The sequence below is a fragment of the Adiantum capillus-veneris genome, chromosome 13 (assembly GCF_014529385.1).
Source record: "Adiantum capillus-veneris isolate H3 chromosome 13, ASM1452938v2, whole genome shotgun sequence".
Lineage (NCBI taxonomy): Eukaryota > Viridiplantae > Streptophyta > Polypodiopsida > Polypodiales > Pteridaceae > Adiantum > Adiantum capillus-veneris.
Genome location: NC_140943.1, coordinates 110,159,087 through 110,180,520, shown reverse-complemented (window position 1 = coordinate 110,180,520; position 21,434 = coordinate 110,159,087). Strand labels below are relative to the sequence as shown.

General features: G+C 37.7%; 1 pseudogene; it reads right to left on the bottom strand.

Moving 5' to 3' along the window:
• Positions 1-12,068: 12,068 nt before the first annotated feature.
• On the bottom strand, positions 12,069-20,379 carry LOC147444639 (uncharacterized; annotated as a pseudogene).
• Between the last annotated feature and the right edge of the window lie 1,055 nt (positions 20,380-21,434).

Below are 21,434 nucleotides of genomic sequence, written 5' to 3'. Positions count from 1 at the left end.
AAGCCCAACGAGAGAAAGGAGAGTCGGTGAGAGACTTTATTAGTCGCTTGAAGCATTTGAATTCTCTTTGTAATCCAAATGAGCGCTTCAATAATAATCAATTTCTTGATAGATTCATTAGGGTATTACGACATGAGGATATCTACAATGGCCTAGTCATTAGAGGTATCACCACTTGGGAAGCAGTCTCCACCAATGCGATCCAATTGGAGGATAATTTAATGATTCAAGGAGAAAGAGTGTCTGTTGAGCCTAAATCTACTAGCTTGCAAGCATCAGGGATCAGCCAATGACCCTAAAGCCTATTGCTAATGAGCCAAAAATATCTGAGATGACTTTAGCAGATCTCACCAAGGCCATTCAAGAGAGTCTTAGAGACAATTGTGCTTTGCAAAACAATCATATGTATCCGATAAGGGAGCAACAATGGTGCTCATTATGCTATGGTCCGCATAGTACCGTTGAATGCCCTACTTTTAGAGTAAAATTCAATGGGAATTGCAATGCCTGTGGGAGGTATGGCCATCAAGCTAAGGATTGCATAGTATTTAAGTGTGTGATGTCCAATAGACCAAACTTGGCATGGACAGACACACCTTGAGTGCCTACATTGATGACGGCCCCACCTCTTGAACAAAAATCACAACACATGGTCCCTAGGGTCCAAAATGTTGTTCAAACAACACCCTTACCACCTGCAGTGCTAGGACTGCAACCACCACATCTGAGAATCACGTCTATGAATCAAGTGGGTTGTGAGTCATCTATTGCTTGTTTGGAAGGCTGTGAGGAAGATATAGACCTTAATATTGCCTATGGGATTGATGAGCTTGAAGAAAGTCCACAATACTACATGGAAGACTATTGGGGACAGGTCAAAACTGTCTATCAAGTAGTTGCTCTTGCTGCAAGAGGCCAAAATATCAATTACACTACCAAGAGACCACCTCTTCAATGATATGAGTGTGGAGGTACGCATCGTGTAGTCGAGTGTCCTATTAGGCTACAAAAGAACTCACACTAATACAAACCAATCAAGCAAACACATCTACAATGCCGATACTCATGTGTAATCGATTTGGCATAGATCATTTGATTGCCCAATGTCCGAATGATCCAAATGCACCAAAGATCACGCCATTAAACTTGATTGAGGTTACCGAGGAGCCATCACAAAGTACACCTGTGGTACCTGTAAACGTACTCACACGATTGATGCTACAAAGGAAGAGATCGCAAAAAGCAACGAAGTCAGACCCCAATTCAAAGACAACATAGGGAATGGTGACGACCCCGTATATATGAACGATGCTGAAGAGCATTCTGATTCAAGTGGAACCATGGAGACCAAAATGACCACTAAGAAAGAAACTGACAAGGAAGATCGTCATGAGCCACAATGGCTAGGATCCAAGAAGAAGATGTTAACTTATCTAAACCCTATAGAGTAGATCTAGAGTCAAGCAATTAATGATTTTGGTAGAAGATACCTAAAGGGATCTAGAACCAGCACCTAGGCATATCCAGATTACAGACACATTGTTCCTTATGCAACAACAACCTCACCAAGTCCATAGACCCTTAGCCATACCTAGTGTCATCCAAGAAGAAAGTGACTTAAAGTCATGGGAATGTGGGTGTACACACTTCTTGTTGGAAAGAATGTTTACAGAGGGACTACCTGATCCTATTGAAGAAATGGAGATCCCATCTTCCCCATGTCAAGGGACTGGAGTCCAAAAGATGTCGTTAAATATTTCCAAACTGATGGATTTCATGGCTTCAGAAGTAAGAACCACCATCATGTCCAAACTATATGGAGACCCTGAGCTATTATTAGCTCTTCGAGCTTTCCTTAATGGAGAGGAGCTAGGGAAATGCCAATAGAGGAGGAACACTTAGATCCACAACCCAACCTAGATGAGAACCTTGTTGTAGAAATACATGTTAACAAGTTGGGACAATACTTTGAGGGGGATGAATCCAATGCGACCATACCAATAACTACTAAGGGATTGAATGTGAAGGGAATCCTTGATGGTGGCGTTGGGGTTAGCATTGTGACTAAAAATTTCTAAGAAACTATGGGAAGACCTCATCTTGGGACCACAACCATAGTAGTAAAGACGGCCAATGGGTCTATTGGTAAACCTATTGGGATGCTAGAAGATCTCAAGATCAAGGTCTTTGGACATAAAATAGGAAATACCTTCATTGTTATGGATTTCTCCAAGCACACTATGGCATCTGAGATGATCTTAGGACGTCCTTTCATGAGGGAAGCAAAAATGGTGCATGACTGGTCTAAAAAGCATGTGTACTTGCAGTTCCTAGATTTTGTCATTCGAGTGGATCTTGTAACTGGGCGAGCAAATCCTCTAGGAAACATATTTATAATTGATCATAGATCTGACACCACAGTTCACTCGGCCCCATTGCAGTATTGTTACACATGTAAAGTGGACACTGATGTTGGGGAAGATTCTCCTTATATGGATGCACTACCTGGGATGACTGAGTCGGACAATGTGGATTGGGTCCACTTAGCAGCAACCATAGACAGTTGGAAAAACAGGGGGACGACCTGGGTAACACTTGAGGGGGATAAAATTCCACCACTCAAACCCTTAAATATGCTAGAAGCAATTCATATAGCTTCTGATAACCTACAAGATGAAGGTTTGACTAGCATTGGAACCAGTAGCATCTCACAAGATTATAGCCCACACGATTCGGGGTTAGAATCATCAATTGAAATTGACTCTGAGGACAAAGTTAAATCTTAGTGCAAATGTGGGGACAAACCATTCAGGGCCCAGTGGTACCCTAGATGACAATCTATCCAAGGGAGCAGAAGACACAAGTAGCGATTCATCTAGTGACTCTTCACTAGAGATGGGTTGTAATTAAAAATTAGACAAGAAGAGTAAGAGATATAAGAGGCAATAATATCGAGAAAATGTGCGTGTTGGAATATATGAAAAGAAATCTACCACAGAATGGCTTAATTATATAGGGGCATGTGATGCTCATCGGAAGTTGGTAGATAACGGTGAATACCTTCAAAAAGTGTTATGTGGTGTAGTCCACAACCCATTGACATCGCAAAGTTGTAGAGTGCGCAGATGATGGAGAAGGTAGGAAAGAAGACTACACACACACACCAACACACATCGAGACACACACACACAATCGTTACCCTGCAGCAGCCATTCAACGAGCTGCTCTTCTCTTCTTCTCTTTTGAACTATTATCCAAAGTATATTTACAACATAGTATAGTCAGTGTCCAGCCGCCCATAGCACAATGGACATATTCTTTAACATCATATTCTTTAACACTCCCCCTCAAGATCAGAGTGAGCTTGCATATGATGGATTCCCAATGCTTCACGAAAGTAGCAAAACTTCTCCTTTCCAAGAGCTTTTGTGAATATATCCGCAACTTGATCATTTGTCTTCACATACACCAAATCAATCTCATTTGCCAAAACTTTTTCTCTAATGAAGTGATAATGTACCTCAATGTGTTTAGTGCGAGCATGGTAGACTGGATTCTTTGCCAACATGATGCTGCTAATATTGTCACAATATATAATGACACTGTCAAGATAGTCAAAACCAAATTCTACCATAAGCACTCTCAACCATGACTCTTCACATGCTGCCAAAGCTGCTCCACGATATTCAGCTTCTGTACTTGATAATGCTACAGTTGATTGCTTCTTGCTACTCCAACTTATCATGCCGTTGCCAATGGAAAATGCATAACCACTTGTAGATCTTCTATCCATAAAATCTCCTGCCCAATCTGCATCTGTGTAACCATAAAGACAAAGCTTCCCATTCTTTTCATAAAACATACCATAACTGACAGTGGCTTTCACATATCTAAAAATCCGTTTCACTGCATCAAGATGACTTTTACATGGATTTTTCATGAATTGACTCACAACACCCACTGCATAACTCAAATCTGGCCTTGTTATTTTCAAGTAAATAAGGATTTCAACCATCTTGCAATACATAGTGACATCCTCAATGTAATGTCCATCATCAAACAACTTCACATTTTGATCAAGAGGTGTATCAACCGGTTTGCACGCTGTCATTCCATACTTCTCAAGCATATCCAACGCGTATTGTCTTTGTATCATCCAAATTCCTAATAAAGTATTGACAATTTCAATTCCCAAGAAATATCTCAACTCACCAAGGTCCTTCATGTTGAATTCTCTCAACAAACTCTTCTTGACATGCAAAATTTGCTCAGCATGACTTCCAGTGAGAATCAAGTCATCAACATAGATAACAATAACGACGATCTCTCCATCAACATGCTTCAAAAATAATGAGTGATCAGGAGTAGATTGTTTAAATCCAATCTTCTTCAAGAATCTGGTTATCTTTTCACACCAAGCTCTAGATGCTTGCTTCAAACCATACAATGCTTTCTTCAACTTACACACATAATATGGAAACTCTGGATGTTGATAACCCTCTGGCTGTATCATATAAACTTCTTCTTCCAAGTCACCATTCAAGAATGCATTATCCACATCCATTTGCCGTAACTTCCAACCGAACATACTTGCCATTGCTATCACCAATTTGACTGTTGTCATCTTTGCAACTGGACTAAATGTCTCATCATAATCAAGACCTTTTGTTTGTGCATAACATTTAGCAACAAGCCTCGCTTTGTATCTTTCCACACTACCATCTGACTTGCACTTGACTTTGTATACCCATTTTGAACCAATTGCTTTCTTTCCACTTGGCAAGCGAACCAAATCCCAAGTGTCATTCTTCACAAGAGCATCCATCTCATCATCCATAGCTGACTCCCATTATGATTTTCCAATTGCCTCTTGAAAACATGTAGGCTCTTTATGTTGCACACGTGAAACCATGTATGCATAATGTGCACGCATGTAACCGTTGTATGTCAATCTATCAACAGGATAACGCACCCTCTCTGAACTTCTCAACTGTGGTGCACTCTTCTCTTCAACTCTTGCATATGGGGGTACATATTTCTCAATATGCTTACTGCCAGGTGTCCTCAAAATTGGTAAGCCATGCTCTTCATCGAGGCTTTCATCTCCAGAACTCTCTTCAACCACTTTCTTCTTGCCTTTCTCGTCTTGCTTCTTATCTCGCAAACGACCACTCCACACTTCCTGTACTCTCCTCTGCCATATGTGGTCCTAAAATAGTTCTTGTTGATGGTCCTGGCTTATCAACAACATGACGCACATTCTCTTGCTCTTCATACTCATCTTCTATCATCACTGGCTTTGGTTTATACCATGTTTCATTCTCACAAAATCTGACATCTCTACTGACATAAACTTGTCTTGTCGTAGGATCATAGCACTTGTAATCTTTCTTTTCAACTGGGTAGCCCAAGAATATACACTTCACTGCCTTTGGCTCCATCTTCTTTCTTGCTTCATTTGGCACATGAACATAGCAAACACATCCAAAAACTTTCATGTAGGAAACTGTTGGCTTGATCCCATAAAGTCTCTCATAAGGTGAAATTTCATGAATGGCAGCTGTTGGTGTTGGATTCATAATGTGTACAGCTATATGAACTGCTTCAGCCCAATATGCTAATGGCATATTCATCTCATTCATCATGGCTCTTGCAATCTCTGCTATGACTCTATTCTTTCTCTCAGCAACTCCATTTTGTTGTGGTGTGTATCTGCAAGTAATCTGTCTTCTTATGCCTTGTTCACGTAAGTAATCATCAAAACTGTGTGACATGTACTCTCCCCCTCCATCTGTACGTAGGCATTTAATTTGACAACCATTCTCTTTCTCAACCATAACTTTGAACTCCAAAAATACCTCAAATGCCTCTGACTTTGCCTTAAAAAAGTAAACCCATGTCATTCTGATGTAATCATCCGTAAATGTGATAAAATATCGACAACCATTTGGTGTAGCATGATCACAAGGTCCCCAAATATCTGAATGAACAATTTTCAAAGGACTTTGGCTAATTCTCCCCCTCTTTGGAAATGGTAAACGAGATTGCTTTCCAAATTGACAAGCTTCACAAACATGATCAAAATTCAATCTTCCAAACTTTGGTAATCCACGTACAATTTGATTTGATTGCATATGCTTTAATCTTCTAAAATTGACACGACCAATCCTCTTATGCCATAACTCTGCCCAATCATCTTGAGTGGCTGATTTATTTGCATACATACCACTGTGTAAACATGGATCTCCAGCTTCCAATGAGAACAAGCAATCTTTCTTTCTTCCACGTGCCAATATCTTGCCTGGTCTGCCGTTGTGAAACTCCTCTATGAAGCAGCCATAACGATTAAAACGGACTTGCAACCCTTGATCTGTCATCTGTCCAACTGATGCTAAATTCTTTGTGATTGAAGGCACATATAGAACATCTCCCAATGTGTTGTATGTCCCATCTTTTTCTCGCAATGGAACTGAACCAACATGTGTAATCCGATGCATAGTATCATCACCTGTAGCGACAAACTCATCCTCTTCTAACTTCTCTTTTCTGTCAAACCATTCACCATGATATGTCATATGATTTGTGGCACCACTATCTAAATACCAATCATCTGTATGATGTGGCTCCACCATGCTTCCAACAGCATGCTCCATAGGAAATAAATGTCCACTCGACCTATTGTCATATATATTTTGATCATGAGGAGTGTATCCAACAAAGTTTCCTCCATGTCTGCCATAACCTCGGCCTCTTCCACCACGATCACGATTTTGATTTAGCCTTGTGTAACATTCTCTTTCAAAGTGACCATAAATGCCACATCTGTTACAATATCCATCTCTTTGAGGATGTACAAATCGTCCACCTCCACGTCCACGAGTTCGGGCTCTCCCCCTGCCTCTTTGGCTATAATCGTTGTAACTTTGACTTGTTGGTTTTGCCATTGACCTCTTCCAACATTGTTTCCACGACCATAGTTTCCTCTTCCACCTCTATTGTTTCCACGACCTCTAGAGTAAAAAACCTGATCTCTGGAATTGTTATTTGATGTAGAAGGACCTGACTTGCCTAACTTCACCTCTTCTTGCAAACAAAGGTTAACTAACTCTTCAAAATCAGGCATGTGTGCTCGAACAAATATAGATGAATCCAATGACTTGTATTCCGGTCCCAAACCATTCAATGTCACTGAAACTAAGTCATCATCCGGAACTTCAACATTAATACTCGCAAGATCTTCCTGTATTTGCTTTATCTCTGTCACATAATCTGATATGGATCTATTTTCTTGCCATACAAAATGTAACCTTTGCTTCAAGTGAACTTTTCGTGGTTCTGTATTGGAGCTATTCATTCTTGCTAGTATCTCCCATGCTTCCTTTGGAGATTGAGCCTTCTTCACATGTGGTATAAAGAAGTCACTAATGCATAGTGAAATCCAATGCATCACTTTCCTTGAATTCTCGATCCACTTCTTGTAAGCTTCTACTCCTGCTTGCCATGTTTTACGTGCTTCAACATTCTCTCTATTTGGTTCCAAACCAACCTCGGGACACTCTTGTTCACCTGTAATATAATCCCATAAACCTTTGCCCATGATAAAGTTCTCCATCCTGTAAGACCATATGCTGTAGTTCTCTCTGGTCAACTTCTCTCCAACAATCTGTGTGACTTGAGTTGAACTTTCTGCCATCTTCAATCTCTCACTTTCTTCCAAAGGATTTTGATAAAATTTTGGCAGAGTTTCGTTTGTATTTGGACAATATCTCAAGTGATAATCTCAACCAAAGTGCTCATAAACACTGACAGAAAATCTCTCACTGCCAAGGAAAAATCCACTGACTCACTTTGCCACAGACTGACTCAGTACTATGCATAAATACTCTAAAACAATGTCCACATGGACCTGTATGCAAATGAAATCCATACGCTGTCCTGTACCACGTATCCATACATCCACCTTCTTCCCATAGTCGTAAACGACATATGAGGTCTTTCGTGGGGCCAGTCGGGGGTTCACTCCAGTACCTAATCCACCTTGCCCAAGGTACTAAAGCTCCCAAAGCAAAGCTTCAAAAAACCTCACTCGACCCTCACAAAGGCTGCAGTTTTCCAAAATACATTGACCGCATATCCATACATAACCTCAATATAACCTCCTCAACTTCTTCCCACAACCTTTCTTACATAGGAGGCTGTCCATAACGGACCCACAACAACCAAACATAATCTTCGATTACACAATATCATGATGCAAAAGCTCTATGTCGCTCTCCAAAACCTGTGTAACTGCTGAATTCTTCACCTGTAACCTGTAAATCTAGTGCCGAGTGCAAAATTGGACATCTCCTATGCTTGTGTGAACTGGATGTTTACTGCAAAAAATTGAAAATTTTGGCAAATCTGAGTATGCCAATGCGTCCGGAACGCCCAAAAACATAAAGATAGACTCCTGGATCACTGTATTCCGAGTTCGGGTGAGGGAGTTATGACCAAAAAACCTCTCTTTTTTGTTGTTTTCCAGAGCTGCGGAAACCTGTGTATTGACTGTAGCTCCTCAAACTGAGCTCTGATACCACTTTGTAGAGTGCACAGATGATGGAGAAGGTAGGAAAGAAGACTACACACACATACCAACACACATCGAGACACACACACACACAATCGTTACCCTGCAGCAACCATTTAACGAGCTTCTCTTCTCTTCTTCTCTTTTGAACTATTATCCAAAGTATATTTACAACATAGTATAGTCAGTGTCCAGCCGCCCATAGCACAATGGACATATTCTTTAACATCATATTCTTTAACAAAAGCTAGAGGCTATAGAGAAGCCAAAGTTGATTCGTACCATAAGGAGACGACAAAATCAAGAGTTAACTCAACAACAAAAGGAATCAGAAGTGAAATCACAGTCCACAGAACAACAGGACCCCACAGACTTACACCCTGCACTTGAACATTTCAAATCCTACACCAGAGAGGAACGTAAGGTTGTGTATACAAAGGCTCAAAGAAAACCTATCGATGGAAGCAATGGAGTCTATGATGGTCCAGTGATAGTTAAGGAAATAGAGTTAGCAGACCCAGGAGAAGAGTCCAAACCCGTCTTCATTTCCCAAGATCTAACAGAGACTGAGGAGTGTGTACTTAAAGAACTTCTCAAGGAATTCAGGGATATATTTGCTTGGACATATCATGCTATGAAAGGTGTTCCACCTTCCATGGTGCAACACATAATCCCCATGAATAGCATGGCTAAACGAGTTTAGTAACGACCCTACCCAGGGAATCCTAAATATTCAAAGATCGTTCAAGAAGAGATTGAAAAGCTTGTGAAATGCGGATTCATATACCCTATTGAGCACTCAAAATGGGTTTTTCCGATAGTAATTGTGTAAAAAAGAATGGGAAACTCAGAGTGTGCATGGATCTCAAGAAGCTCAATGGCACCACTAGGAGGGACCATTACCCCTTGCCATATCCAGAACATGTGCTTGAAAGAGTTGTAGGGAAGGAAGCTTGTATCTTTTTATATGGGTACTCTAGCTACAATCAAATCACCATTGCCCTAGAGGACCAAGCTAAAACAGTCTTTATAACCGAATTTGGAGTGTTCACATTTTGTGTTATGGCTTTTGGCTTAACCAACATCCCTGCTACCTTTCAAAGATTGATAAACACTACTTTGAGAGAATATTTAAGGGAGTTTTGAAAAATGACCTTTGTGTTTATTCCTCTTGGAAAGAACATCTATCATGCTTACAAAATGTGTTTGAGAAGTGCAGATTGTATCGCATCTCCTTCAACCCTTTTAAATGCCAATTTTGGGTTAAACATGGAGTCATTTTAGGGCATATCGTGTCCAAAAATGGGATTTACACATATGAGAGCAAAATTAAAGCCATTGTTGAATTTCCACCACCTACAAACTATAAAGGATCTCAAAGGTTCATGGGCCATGTTGGTTATTACTGGCGGTTTATTTTAAACTTTGCCGAGATAGCTCCTCCATTGTACAAACTTCTTATTGATTTTCACTCGACCGCAGAGTGTGACCATGCTTATGAGTCATTGAAAAATACCTTGACTAGTGCTCCTATTTCTACAAGTACCCGATTAGAATGTAATTTTCCATGTGCATATTGATGCATCGAACTTTGCTATCGCGTGTGTTCTAGCTCAACCAGGAGAACAGAAACTGGACTACCCCATTAGCTTGCAAGTTTTCAATTGAATGATGCCAAGAGAAACTACACCACTACAGAGCGAGAAGGTTTGGCTATAATTTATGCAGTAAAGAAATTCCACTACTACCTTCTTGCCAACAAGTTTGTTTTCTATGTGGATCGTCAAGCTTTGTTGCATCTAGTAAATAAACCTTGTTCCACGAGAAGAATTACACGATGGTTGTTAATTCTCCTTGAGTTTGATTTTACCGTTGTGGTGAGACCTGGTAAAAGACATGTCATGGCAGATCATTTGTCTTGCATACCCAATGGTGAAGCCCATGAGGATGAGTATTTATACACACTACAAGAAGCCCACATGGGTATAGCCGGAGGACATTTCTCAAGGGAACTAACAACTAGAAAGGTGTTTCAATCAGGCTATTGGTGGCCTACCTTATTCAAGGATGCATCACTTTTTGCAAAAGGATGTGATGAATGCCAATGTTACAAGATCACACAACGAAAGGATAAAATACCCTTACATCCTGTTAAAGTGACTCAACCATTTGAAAAATGGGGTTTAGACTTTGTAGGCCCAATTAGTCCAGCAGATCGTAGCACTCAATCTCGATATATTATCATTGCCACTGACTATGTAACAAAGTGGGCGGAAGCCAAGGCAGCACATAAGGCTGATGCAAGGTCAACTGCCAAGTTTCTCTTTGAGAACATTATTACAAGATTTGGTTGTCTCTTTGAGATTGTAAGTGACAATGGTACTCATTTTATATATGGAGTGATAAAAGAACTTACTACCAACTTCATGATAGCTCACCATAAGTCCATGCCTTATTATCCACAAGCAAATGGCCAAGTTGACAGTACCAACAAAACTTTCATCTCCATTTTGATAAAGACAGCTGAGGCTCATTGTATAGATTGGGATTTAAAACTTACATCAGCTCTATGGGCTTATCGTACTTCTTACAAAATGGTTATTAATTGTACACCATTAAAAATGGTATATGGCCAAGGAGCAGTTATGCCATGGGAGTTTGTAATTCCTAGTCTGCACGTAGCTTCACAGGAAGGTTGGAATGGTAATCCTTTAGTTGAGCGCTTATACATCCTTGAAAGATTAGATGAAGAAAAACAACGAGTCATATTAAAAAATTAGCACGAGTCGTGAGTTGTCATTTGCAAGGGTGCATCCAAAATTTCACTACAACATAAAAAAGTGCACTTTTTAAGTAGAAAAATGCATTACAAAAAAGAGTTTTTTTTTCTTTTAATAAAAAAGCTACTTTGTCATATTACTATATTATAGCACCATTTGATGGATTCTTGATCTTTAAAAAAAGCTAATTATTTTAATAAAAAGACAACATGCACAACCTACAATTCTTAGTTTCTAAAATTGTCCATAAAAACAATGTTTTTGATCTTAATGTAGTCCTTAACCAACATTGTCACTCTACATATCAAATTTCATAGACATGGTTCTTTCATAACTACATAAGCAATAGATATACGAAGAACATCCAATATAAATGTGAAGATATTGGGCTTGCATGCATGGATTTTCTCCAAGCAAGCTCAAAAAAGCTTTATTCTTACAATGAAACTCCATCACATGCCATATAAACTTGAAAACATTGAGAATTTAAGAAAATAATGAAAAGCACAAATCAAAATAAGTATTTTCACATCAAAATGTCAAGTTTTTGAACATAAACATAGTTCGATGAGTTTAAAGTCATAAAAACTATGCCTGAATGGGAAGATCTTCTTCCTCCTCATTCCTTGTCTCCTCTCCCATTGAAGTTATTTGAAGAGGAGTGTCACTAGCTTGCTCCTCAACCTCTACATTATCTGGTTCAAAATCCACAAGATCAACTATCTCCCCAACTTTCTCACTACCAATTGGAGGTTGTGGGTCTCTAGATGCATCAAAGAAGCGAGGATCAGATGCCATGCTTTTCATTCCCACCCCTTGGAACTCATCTGGTAACTCCTTAAGAGCTGTGACTCGTTGCTCAATAAATTTAACTTGAAGTGGATCACATTCCACAACAACCACATTTCGGCCTCGCTTCAATGCACAAACAGTTGCAGTGCCTGTCCCCGCAAAGAGTTCCCTTACCCATTCTCCTCTCATTGAGAGTAAATCAATCAAATCCATCATCAAAACTTGAGGCTTTTGATATGGATTAATGACTCCTTGTACATCTACACCGGTATGTTTGAACTTTTTGCAGACTCTTGGTCGTTCAAAAACATTTGTGCGATTTGATTGCACTGCAAAATTATATGATCCTTTACTTTGCAGACCTAGAGATGAGTAAAATCCAATGGTAGCAAACTCACAAGCCCAAGAAAGGCGATCAAGATTATATCCATGAATGTTTGGATTTATCTTGTAGAAAAATAGCTCAGATGTAAGAGGAAAGAAAAAAATAACACCTTACTACTAGTATCAAACTTCAAAGGTTTCACTTACCATGTTAGCATTTGACATGTCATGTTTGAGTCAGTGAAAGCTTTTTGCGCTGCAATAATTTGATCATTGGCATCAAAAAATACTAGTGACCAAGAGTCACAAGGAGTTATTTTTCCAAAAGCCTCTATAACTTTTTTATAGGCAGATACTCCATACTTTACATCATCATTGATAGAGTTTGGGGCACGAAAACCAAAGGAGCATTTGCAATGGCTAGTGTGTAAGACAGTGGGGTAAAAAATGTGCTCATTTCTTCAACCCTGCCTTCATGAACACACCAATGAGATGGAGACTCATCTACATTATCCGGAATATAACGTGAGAGACTAGGAGTGATTTCAAAACTTTGGGGTTGTTGTCTCCTTCGCCTCTCAAGATGACACCGTGGCAAGAACTGTTCAAAGTCGAGAGGGATCTGCTTGATGGCAACCCGTGGATCTTTGTATACACAATAAAGATATAAGAGAAAAGGAAAAGACTTAATTTAAAAAAGATAGATTTGAAGTCTAACTAGAGTTGATTTTTTAATTTGTGAGTGGATTCTAGAATCCTCAAAGAATAAGCTTTAAACTCATGAAATAAATCACAAGTTAAATAATCCACGGGATTCTAGAATCCAGCCACGTGCAAAATAAAAAGACTTGAACTTTGGATTTCAGAATCCAAATGGTTTTCTTGGGATTCTAGAATCCAAACCCAAAACCAGCAAATGGGACATTGATGTAAGATTTTAAAAACTAAAGGGTCACCTTAGGATTCTGGAATCCAAAGCCACATAAATGGAATGTAAGAAGGCTATCACAAGAGTCCAAAATAATCAAAAGCAATACTAGAAGATATTCAAAGTCATTTTTGGCCAAATAATAGGAAATTATAACCAAGGGTGTAATGTCCCCAACCCCGACTACACCGAGATCGGGATGGGATCCTTGACAGGTCTCTAGGCCTTTTAAAAATCGGAGTCTCTAAACAAGAAAAATCCAAGGAATAGACCTTTACCATTGACAATGGCTTGGGTCTATAGCCTTAGAAGCAGACCTAGTCCTGTCTCGCAGCGGAAACGGGACAATGTATTCAAACGGCCTACAAATTCTTTTTTTATTCCGGCCCTATAGCTTCATCATTCAAATTATGGTTTCCTTAGCCAACGCTTTTTTTCCCCTAACATATGTGAGGGCACAGCCATTGGTGGATTCCTCTTCCAAGTGAGAAGTTTCTAAAACGTTTTAGTGCGCGGGAATGGATAGTTACCTGACTAATCAGGTCCACCCGTCCATGATTGACAACCTTAGTCAATCCCCACTTACCACCCCGCACTCACACACAAGATTCATTTATCTTATTATCACATTGTTTTAACATTTAAAATAATGGTTTCTTTTAACGTTCCATCACGGTAATTCCTTGAAGACAGCATTGAAAGCATTCTTTTAGCAAACAGACATCTTTAAACTTAAGACAGGGTACTGTCAATCAAAACATTATCCATAATAACCATGACCAGTACTCGTCTTGTCTCAAGACCACCTAAGGGTGAAAAACGACACCCATTCCTTGTTCAAATCCGGAGTGGAATAAACCCCCACCCAAGGTTTCGGGTGTCCATACACCAAACCAGTTGCCCATACAACCGGGCGGCTCCCCTAGGATAAAAACGGTATCCTAACTTATGTAGAAACATCAAGACATGACACGGAGTAGAAACTTATCGTTCATGGGGGTAACCGACTTAACCGTGGCTAGAAAGCCAATCATTATCATCAATTTATATCAAGGAGTCGGAGGTGTCTTGAGACAAGATTTCTTAAGGATGATCAAACATATCTTTCCTAATTCAACCAGTTTTAACCCAAACAATTCTTTCCTATATTATTAAGAAATGCACATTGGAAGTTACCTTCCGTTTTCAGCCAATTTATCCTTCTTACGTATGCAATGCTAACTTATAAAATAACTTAAACTAATTAAAGACTTAATTGAACAATGGGACACCCACCTGCGATTGATTGGCTATCTGCTGCTGCGCTGGCGCCTGAAGACTTTCCTCTATAGGCCTACTACTAGGCCTAGCTTCGTCGTCGTGCGACGCTCTAGTTCGTTTTGAAGCTACGTCCTCATCATCAGATGTAGGATTTGCTCGGGTTCTTTTTGGTATCATAACTTCTTATCCTTATAAAAAGGTCATCTAATCATTAGGTAAATAGTTCAAAATCTAGACTCAACCTTTGTATTCAACCGTAACCCATCCAAGGTTAAATTTATAGTCTTAATTGATAAATTCTTGACCTAGTAATTTCTTATTTGTCTATATAGGCATGATAACTTTTTCCACCGCTTTCCTAAGGGTTTTCTAAGCTCTCCTAACTTTCTTATAATTTTCTATATCTTTTTCCTAATTTTCCCATCAACTTTTAAGCTAATAATCTACTTATTTTAGGTTTAATATTTATTGTAATTAATTTCTGTTAAAGATTTCATTTCCTCAACTTGATATCATAGGTTTACACTTACTATAATTTTCCTAAAAACTTTTGACCACATAGTCTATTTATTTTAATTAATCACTCGCTAAAAATGGGACTTTTGGTCAATTATAATCTCCTAAACCCACCAATTAACTATGGTATAGTTACCACAAGTGGAAAAGGATATTTTTGACCTCTAGTAATTATGTTTTTTTTTCTAAATTAATTATATAATTTTTATCTTCAATTTTTAGGTAGAATTAGGATAATTTAACTTAGAAAAATATATATACTACTTTTCTATCCTTGGCATAATTATCACGGCCTCTTTACCCTATGATATAGCTCTGATAAATAGGATGTAATCATATATCATGTTTTACTAATTTCCCTCTTTAGTTTTTAGCTAAAAATAGAGTAATTTGACTTAGATAAATATATATACTACTTTTCTAACCTTCTCATAATTATCACAAACTCTTTACCCTATAATACAGATCTAATAAATAGCATGTAATTATAGTGTATGATTTACTAATTTCCCTCTTTAATTTACCCCTAAAAATAGCGTAATTCCACTAAGATAATTAGTTAAACTAATTATCTGAGCTTCTCCTAATCATCACGGATTTCGTAGCACCCAATTAACTACTAATAAATATATCACAGCAATTGAAATTAATTTACTAATTTACCCTATTTAAATTTCTCAAAAAATAGAGTAATTTTGCCTAATTAATTAGCTAGATTAATTATCTGAGCTTATCCTAATTATCACGAGGTTCTTAACACCCAATTAACCATTGATAAATATATCACAGCAGTTGAAATCAATTTACTAATTTTCCCTATTTAAATTTCTCAAAAAACAAGGTATTTCTGCCTAATTAATTAGCTAGATTAGTTTTCTGAGCTTCTCCTAATTATCACAGGTTTTTGAACACTTAATCAACCACTGATAATTATATGTCAGTAATTGAATTCCATTTACTAATTTCCCATATTTAAATTACTAAAAAATAGGGTATTTTAGCTAAAGTAATTAGCTAAATTAATTTCCTGAACTTATCCTAATTATCATAGGTTTGTGCACACATAATTAACCACTGATATTTATATGAGAGCATTTGAATTCCAATTACTAATTTCCCCTATTTAAATTTCTCAAAAACCAGTGTATTTCTGCTAAAATAATTAGCTAGATTAAATTTCTGAGATTCTTCTAATTACCACGGGTTCCTTAACACCTAATTAACCACTGATGAATATATCACAACAATTAAAATCAATTTACTAATTTTCCCTATTTAAATTTCTCAACAAACAGGGTATTTCTACTAAAGTAATTAGATAGATTAATTTTCTGAGCTTCTCCTAATTATCATGGGTTCTTGAACCTCTAATTAACCACTAATAAATATATCACATCATTTAAAATCCATTTACTAATTTCTCCTTTTTAAATTACTCACAAAACAGAGTATTTCTTCTAACTAAATTAGCTAGATTAATTTTTTGAGCTTCTCCTAATTATCACAGGTTTTTGAACACCTAATTAACTATTGATAGATATATCACAACATTTGAAATCCATTTACTAATTTCCCCTATTTAAATTTCTCCAAAAACAGAGTATTTTTGCTAAATTAATTAGCTATATTAATTTTCTGAGCTTTTCCTAATTATCACGAGTTCTTGAACACCAAATAACTACTGATAAATATATCACAACATTTGAAATCCATTTACTAATTTCCCCTATTAAAATTGCTCAAAAAAACAGAGTATTTCTGCTAAATTAATTAGCTAGAGTAATTTTCTGAGCTTCTCCTAATTATCGCGGGTTCTTGAACACTTTATTATCTACTGATAAATATATCACAACATTTGAAATCCATTTACTAATTTCCCCTATTAAAATTGCTCAAAAAGCATAGTATTTCTACTAAATTAATTAGCTAGAATGTTTTCTGAGCTTCTCCTAATTATCACGGGTTTTTGAACACCTAATTAACTACTGATAAATATATCACAACATTTGAATTCCATTTACTAATTTCCCCTATTAAAATTTCTCAAAAACAGAGTAATTATTCCTAATTAATTAGGAAACTTCTCAGAAAATTATAGGATAATTTTCCTAGATTAATCACTGTCTAATGCATCTCTGATAATTACTTCAACTTAATTTAATCTTAAGTAATATATTTACCATTAATTCATGGTTAATTTGGCTAATTTCAGTCCTATTGTAATAGGATAATTAATTAGCTTAGTATTACTAAGCTTAATTATAATAATCAACAGAGATTAATTAATTAAGAGAGGTTTGAGGAGCATACATAGGCCTAATCTTTGATTTATTAACAAATATCTTAATCTAACCTTGCTAATTAAGAAAGATTAGACTAATTACCGTTTAGGTTAATCAATTAGAGATTAATCTCTAATGATTTCTGCGTAGCGGTCTCTCTAGATGAGAGAGAGTGTGTCAAGGCTCCGAGTCTGTGTAAAATGTGAAGCTAGGGGTCCTATTTATAGTTTTCTGGCACTCTTAAGCTCTCACAAGCTTAAAAAAACAGTTGCTTACAGTTCAAGCAGCCCCCTACAAGTCAAAAAACGACCCCTGCTGCTAAATGAGTCTCTGGCACGTCAGTGATGACCCTCCCATTACCTGCCAGCTTTTAAAATATCAATTATGCTATATTTTGACCTATTTTTGCTTAATTTGTAAATATCTAGGAGGACTTTAATAAAGTCTATGCTTAAATGATTACTGTAACCCTTCAATTTTACCTATTTTACTCAATTCACAGTGTAAACTTCCAGAGGTCATAACTATGTCAGTTTTTATTGGAATTCAATTCTGAAAATTTCTAGCCCGGGGTTTGTTGTGCTTAAGATTCCAAAAATACCAATATTTTCCATGGTCGGACAATTCTACATTGTTTTTTTAATAATCATATCAGTTTGATTAAGCTTTATACAACCTTTAAGGTTTCAGAAACTAGAAACCTTACAAAGGGGAACAACTCACCGTGTTAGAAAATAGCAACATGTACTTCTCCAACACATGGGGTTTGCTTGAGTCTGGATGGTACTGCACCACCTCGTCCCAATTAGAGAAATTCAATTTTTCAATCATTATTCTTTGCATGTGCAACATGGTCTTTTGCCTAATGATAGACAAAGAGAAATATTATTCATGATAGAAAGAAAAAAATCAATGAATATTTCAAATCATTATTGAATTACAAACCTTTCAAATTCTTCTCCCATTTGCTCTAGAGAGATGCTTCCACCCTTCACACGTGAGAGTACAGTAGTAATCAATGATTTTTCACGTATTCCTTGCAATTGTCTCCATGGTGTTATTTTCATATCTTCGGGGATGGGCTTTGGTGAATCCTCTTTTGAGACACCTTTTCCTTTGAAAGATGCATGGGACTTTCTTAGATTTTGACCCTTTAGCTTTCCTTGATCATGTAGCTTGAAGATCTCCTCTTGTAAGTCCCAAACTTCTCCATCTCAAAAGGCAAGTTAAAAATAGTTGTCATACTGTTTATTATTAGGCTTTTGACTTGCTCCACGACCACCTTTCTTTTCCAATTCAAGGCCACACTTTTCACAAAGTGCTACTCAAAAATTGTCATCGACTTTTCCACCACGCTTTATGGAATCAACCCACTCATTATGAAAGAATCTTATCTTTTGAATGAAAGACATCTCCAAACGAAAGTCCGAGTCAATGTTATGGTCAAGGGAAAGAACCTTTGCATCCTCATCTGTTAAGCCATCATACACCCAACACATGGCCATTTTGTATGTGTCCACATGCTCATACTCTGCAGCAAGCTCTTGCTTCGCAATCAATGAGTAAGTGCCCCCAAGAACCCAATATCTATAGGACTCAGCATTGGCCTTTACCGAAGAATTTTTTTGTAGGACACTGTTGTCTATCCACCAAAACAAGCAAAGGTAACACAATGGAATTTGGCTTGTTTTTCATTTTGAACTTTAGGTTATGAACATGCTGCTCAATAACTGCACGAGCCTCTAAGAGTCATTTTCCTGTGTAAGGATCCACAGGTGGATGTTCAATTACACTTATGGGCAAAAATATGGACAAAGGATCTACCAATGTATTTTGTTCAACCCTTTCTCTCATAACATTTAAAGAGCTTGAATCTCTTGTATCAGGTAAAGGGGCACCAGGACCAGATGGAACAATCTCTGATTTATGAAGAAACTTAGACTCTTTTGGTTTACTTGACTTTTTGCTTTGTTTCTTGCTTGTAGCAAGGGTTTGGATCACTGTTGAGGGGGCCATGTCCCTTTGAACCTCTTCATCACTAGAAGAACTTGAATTTTCTTCCTCCTCTCCTTCTTCTTCCATGTAGTCGCTTGAAGATGTCTTCTCTGAGCCAAAAAAGCTCTCCATCACTTTAGTATAGGCTCTCCAAATGTCTACAACCATAAACAATGAAGTTCCTTGAATATTTCAAGCTAAAACACAAAAGATAAAAAAGGAACAATAAAAATTGAATTCTTACCAAGCCTCTTGTTTGCATGGCATCAATCATCAAGTCTCTTGTGCTTACAGGTTTCACTTCAGTGATCTCAAAGTCTTTTAATAGAACAAGAACAAAAAGGAGACTTGAGTCATTACGTTGAACAAGAAATATATCCTGTTTTTTCCTTTGTGCTCTTGTACTTTATCAATGCACCCAGCAAGAGTAAACTTATTGACATCACTTGAAGGTCCTTTATGTTTCGTAACAATTAAAAAAGGAGTTGTTGAATCAATCAATTGCTTTTGATCCCCAGGACGCGCAATGCAAAACGCCCAAGCATGCTCACATTTGGGTTTGGTAGGAACATTACCCCAAATATTTGTGTCTTTTGAGATTTGAAAGGTTATTTCTTTTCCTGTAGTAGGTGTGGGTTCTATACTCTTGTCCTTTGGCTCCTTCTGGTGATGCTCTCTAGTGAGCTCAGTCGACGGCTCACGAGGAAATTGTTTTGCAGCAACAAGCTCGCGATGAGAAGAACGAGGAGGACTTCTAAAAGGTCGTGCTGCTTGAAGGCATTGGCTTCGTGGTGCAGGCAATTGCTGAGAAGACATTCGTGTACCTGAGTGCCCCCCTGAGCTTGAACCTAATTGAGGTTGAATGGAAGTTTGCCACTTTGAAGTCACTTTAAGCCTTTTACTTGCTTGAAATTGTTGCGAGTGAGATGCCATGACCTTCAAAAAAGACACAATCATGACAAAGAAATATTAGCATATAGACAAAATAAAGTATAAGAATGTGTTATGATGCCAAACAATGAAATAAAAGGTGTAGATCTGGGTTTATAAAGAGCCTCTTGTAGTCATATCAAGAGTGAAATGTAATTTAGAATCCATGAGATGCAACAAGATAAGAGTTTAGGATTGTGGAATCTCCATATACAGGAAAGTGTTGTGTGCTATCTAGAACTTAGTAGAAAGTTAAAAAAAACGATGGTTTGGAACTTCAGAGTATGTACAGTAAGGATAAAGAAACAAATATTTTTACAAACACGTCTAGACTCAAGTGGATTCTAGACTCCATTTGGAATACCAAAGAAGCACGAAGGGGACATAACAATGGAGCATATTGGTAAATGTTAGAAGAGCAAAAATGACAACACGACGACGACGAGTGCATGCTGCGGCTTTGGGGCTGCGACGTGTGTCGAGGCCGACAATGTTTTGATGGCATGATGGATCTGACATGTTTTGATGGCATGATGGATCTGACATGTGCATGTTCGTTCTGAAAAAATAAATTGAGACAGTCGTCCTCCTGTTGTTGTTTTTGCCATCTGCGCACCACCAAAGCTCTCTCTTTTTCATCATTTGTGCATGGCTTTTAATAATAAAAAAAACCAATTGTGTACCTTTTTACCTGTTTGTGGCTCTAGACGCTACTGCTTCTCTTGTCTTGTCACGTTTGCTAGAGGGGTTTGTTTGTGTACGTTCTTTTGCTTTAAACGTTGTAGTTTTTGGATTCCAGAATCCTTTTTAAAAAAAAACGGATTGTGGAATCCGCAGTCTCTGTAAAAACGGATTCTGAAATCCAGAATTTTTGCAAAAACGGATTTTGGAGACCAGAGTCTTGGTAAAAACGGATTTTGGAATCCACAATCTACGTAAAAACGGTTTCTAGAATCCACAATCTCCGTAAAAACGAATTCTGGAATTCAGTTTTACAAAAATTCGGATTCTGGAATCCACTTCATTCATAAAACCGGATTCTGGAATCCACTTTGCAA